Genomic DNA, 5,232 nt, shown 5'->3' on the forward strand with positions numbered 1-5,232 from the left:
ATGCGTTCTGAGAGTTCTAGCGAGTCCGTTTTATGATTTCAAACTTGTTGGTATGTTCATACGGTGCCCCGAGGGCCTCGGGAGTTAATCGGACGAGGCTCGGACCAAGTTTGGACTTAGGAGTAGAAGCTGAAGCTTCCATCTTCTGCTGCAATCGCACATGCGCTTGGCCAGCCGCAGGTGCGAGCTAGAAGAAATGGACCAGCCAGTGACGCCCAGGGATCGCGGAAGCAGAGTTTTTGTCGCACCTGCGAGCGCACAGGTGCGGAGGAAGAGGGCGCAGAAGCGGAGAGGGCCGCGGGTGCTGAAGAAGCATCGCAGAAGCTGTCCTTAGGCCGTAGATGCTGAGCTTGGCCAGGTTGGGGAAACTCGCACCTGCGGGTATTTTTCCGCGGGTGCGGGACCGCATGCGCATTAGTACCTCCACACGTGCGAAAATCGCAGATGGCAGAACCCTCATTAAAGTCGGGGCTCAGCAATTTTGAGCCCATTTTTCTCCATTCTTGGGCGATTTTGGAGCTTCTTGAGAGGGATTTTCACCTAGCAACTTGGAGATAAGTAATTCAATCGATTGTGAGTTAAATACATAGATTATGGGTAGATTATAATATGGAAATTTTGAAAATCAAGGGTTTAGATAAAAAAAAATATAGGTTTTGATAAAATGAGATTTTAACCACGAAAATGGTTATGGAATGGGATGAAAATTGTATATTTGAGTTCTTAAGGTTATGGGTGACGATTTCCTCCAAACATTTCTAGAATCCGGGCACGTGGGCCTCGGGTAAAGTTTAGGAATTTTACCAATTTTGGTTGGTTAATTAATCTAGTGATTTAATTTTGAATTATTGAGCATGTATTGATTAAATTATATAACATTTGACTAGTTTCGGATTTTTCGGCACCAAATTTAGGCTTTAACGCGAATTTTCGATCTGGAAGTGAGCTTTGAGACGAGATAAGTCTCTTGTTTAACATTGTAGGAGGAAATTTACCCCATAGGTGATTTAAATTAATATTTGCTGCTAATTGTGGGGGCTACGTACACACGAGGTGAGAGAGTCTGTGCATAACTACTAATTATGCTATGTCCGGGTAGTTTAGGACCCAAATCATGAATTACTTGGTATGTTTGCATCCTTTATTAGTTGATATGCTTGGGTCATATTGGAAATTGTTAGAGAAAATAGTAAAAGACCAAAATTTCACATACTTGAATATTTGTGCAATTATTCGACCGTTAATAGAAATTATACATCCTTATGTGTTATCCTTGTGATAACTTCTCATTCTGGAGGTTCATAAAATGTCCTCCTTTCTTGTGAAGCGGGCCAAATGCCTCGGCAACATAGATGCATCTATGAATCGTGTCGTACGTCCCTCGGCAGTGTACACGTCACTCTAGATCGGGTCGTACGACCTCGGCATAAATTGTGCTTAATAATAAAAATTACACGATGCTTTGCCATTTTATTGCATCTTGTGAAGATAAATGATTTATTGGAAATTAATAAATTATGAAAGAATTATTTATTTCTGCTCGTTAATGAAATTGTTGTTATTCACATAAACCATGTTTATTTAAATATATTTATCTTTATATTATTGACCCATAGTGAGTGTCGAAATCGATCTCTCGTCACTACTTCTTAGAGATTAGAGTTGATACTTAGTGGGTACATGTTGTTTACGTACTCATGCTACGCTTGCTGCACTTTTTGTGCAGGATCTAAGATAGGTGCATCAGGCGGTCCTACCAGTGCGCATCCCTGTTACCCTGAGGCCTAGTGGTGAGTTGTCTTTCTTGAGCCGTTCCGCAGCACCTAGTGTCTCTCTTTGTATTTGTATTCTGTCTGTTATGTTCGAATAGTACTTGGAATTATGTATAATCTACTATATGCTCATACACTTGTGACATCAGGTCTTGGCACATACACTAGTAGAATTGTGGTGTTGAAATTATTATTTTGGTTTTTATCTATTTAGACTTTCTATTTTTCTTAAATCTTGCAAGTAAGGAAAGTTTAATTACTCGAAAAGTTATTAAAAGAGGAAATATATGTTTAATTCACTAGTTGGCTTGCCTAGCGGTGATTTTAGGCACCATCACGACCTATAGGTGAAATTGGGACGTGACATTGTCGCCTTTCTCCATATATAATCCATTATTAGTGTCTTAAATTGGGGGATTCAATTTGTAATGAACCGACCAGTCGTTTCAAACTTTTGCACTTCGCTCATTAGTTTGAGGGTATGAGTAGATCTGTATGATGTATTATGGCGTGTGTGAATCGCCAGTCTTGGTTTTCAGGTTATTCGAAATCGATTTGAAAGAATGAATTTCATGATTTAAGCTTTAAGTTGGAAGAGGTGATTAAGTATGACATTTGTGAACTAGACCCCGGAACGAAGTTTTGATGGTTCCGTTAGGTCCGGATGGTGATTTTGGACTCGGGCGTATGCCCGGATTTATATTTGGATATTTCTAGAAGGATTCAGCACTAATTGGTGAAAATTGGAAATTTAAAGGTTTGGAAAGTTCACAAGTTCGACCCGAGGTTGACCTTGATAGTATCGGACTCGAATTTTTGTTCCGGGAATTGGAATAGCTTTGTTATCTCATTTGGGGCTTATGTGCTAAATTTGAGTTCATTCCGAGTTGTGATATGTTTCGGCGCGCATTTTGGAAGTTGAAAGTTCAAAGTTCATTTAAGTTTAATTTGAGGTGTGATTCGTTGTTTCGATGTTGTTATGTGTGATTTGAGGCCTCGAGTAGGTCTGGGTTATATTTCGGAACTTGTTGGTATATCGGATGGGGTCCCGAGTGTCTCGGAGGATTTTCAGACGAGGTTCGGTTCGTTTGGATCATTTTTGGCTAGGCTGGTGTGGCTAGGCTTTTGGTGTGACCGCACCTGCAGAGCTATGGGCGCAGGTGCGGAGCCGCAAAAGCATCAGTGGAATCGCAAAGGCAGGAGTGCTGATGGGAGTAGGAGTTCGCATAAGCGGAGGTTTCTTCGCATCTGCGAAGGCGTAGATGCGGTGAGTTTGGGCGCAGAAGCGGGGTCTTGCGCAGGAGCGAAGTTGAGCTCACACATGCGATGTCGCAGAAGCGGATTGATACTAATTTCACCCTCGCATTAATTTCACCCAAATCCGACTCTGAATCTATGTTCAAAAATGTCGGACCCTTCTGTTTTTATAGCATGTCCAGCGTTTCCGCTTCTGTGGAGTACTTAACCGAATTTACGGTCTCACAGATGCAAGGTCTTCCCCGCTTCTCTGGACAAGAGGTCTGCTTCTGCGGCCTCGCATTTGCGGCTGCCCAAGCCACTTCTGCGATGAGGCACGTCCCCTCTTACTTCCGTTTCTGCGATCAACTCGCTGCAGGTGTGAGTCCGCTTTTGCAGTCCTACATGCACACCTGCGACCCCTGTCCTTGCTAGGCTAATTCTTCTTCTGCGCAACCAAGATTGATTATGCGAGCTCGTACTTGCGAGCCAATTTTCGTAGGTGCGATTGCACCAAAAGGCCAAAAATTCCAGTAGTAGTTTAATTCCAAATTTTGATGCGTTAACCATCTGAAACACACCCGAAGCCCCTAGGACCTCAACCAAATATATCAACAAGTCCTAAAACATCATACGAACTTAGTCGAACCTCTAAATCACATCAAACAACGCTAAAATCATGAATCATTCTCCAATTCAAGCTTAATGAAACTAAAAAAATTCAACTTCTATATTCGATGCCGAAACCTATTAAATCAAGTCTAATTGACCTCGAATTTTGCAAATAAGTCATAAATGACATAACGGACCTATGAAAATTTTTAGAACTAGATTCTGACCGCGATATCAAAAAGTCAACTCCCCGATCAAACTTCCAAACTTAAATTTTTAATTTCGCCATTTCAAGCTTAATTTATCTACGGACTTTCAAATAATTTTTCGGACACGCTCCTTAGTTCAATATCACCATACAGAGCTATTGGAATCAACAAAACTCTATTCCAAAGTCGTTTACATATAAGTCGATAACCGGCCAACTATTTCAACTTAAGATTTACATATTGGAACTAAGTGTTCTAATTTCATTCTTAAGCCTCTCCGACACGTCACATATTTATAATTGAACACTAGATAAGTAGTAAATGGGGGAACGGGGTTGTAATTCTCAAAATGTCCGACCAGGTCGTTATATTCTCCCCCACTTAAACATACGTTCGTCCTCGAACGTGCCAATAGTTGTTTCCAAACCATCAAATCACTATTACATCTTACCACACACGTACCCGTGAGTGATACCACGCCACTCTATTCCATATAGGCATGACAATACAACATAATTGAAGATCATTACTTTAACTTTAGTCCGTAAAACTTAGAACCCAAATTTCCAACATTTGGAATTCTCTTCAAGACACGAATCTCACATCTACACACTATATGAGTCTGAACTAGCTGTATAAAGCCATAACCATAACCCCAAATATAATCACATAACATACTACACAACTCGAATGCTCGCAGCACCACTCCCGATCATAGTAACTACTCCAAACTAACCCGGTACTAGTATTAAATCCCATATGAAGCCAACCCTCATTCCAAAACCTTCGAACACTGCTGATAATAAAAGAAACACGTGGAATCTCATAACCCCTTATCAGATCAACAAGTCATGGAGCTCTCTCGCCCCAACCAAAACCATAATCACTTTCTAAGCCGACTTACAATGTCATCCTCCCAAATATACCGTAATCAAACCTGATAGTACCCATTCTAGGTCTAATGATCATATATTATTAAACACAACTATCCCACAGGCATGCCACACCAATATGACTCAAGCCACAACTGCACAATCTGTGTACCCAAAAAAAAAATGGAAAATGTCTCAGAGAAGAGAACCGTATTGCAAGCTCAACAAGCATCACCACAACTGCAATGCTATAAAATTATCATATATAGTAGAACAAAGACACACGAATCTAATAACGGTAACCAACTCTTCTAGAACTGACATTAACATCAACTGCACGGACAACTCGCGTGCTATAGTATTAATATCTGGACCCGCACACACAACTCACGTGCCAATAACATAAATGCTTGGACCCGTACGGATAACTCACATGCTAATAATATCAATTGTCACAGGCCTCCAGTCCAAAAATATCGTACATGAGCAATCAAATAAGTAAACATGTATATGATAAATGAAATAAAATTC

The sequence above is a fragment of the Nicotiana tomentosiformis genome, chromosome 5 (assembly GCF_000390325.3).
Source record: "Nicotiana tomentosiformis chromosome 5, ASM39032v3, whole genome shotgun sequence".
Taxonomy (NCBI): Eukaryota; Viridiplantae; Streptophyta; class Magnoliopsida; order Solanales; family Solanaceae; genus Nicotiana; species Nicotiana tomentosiformis.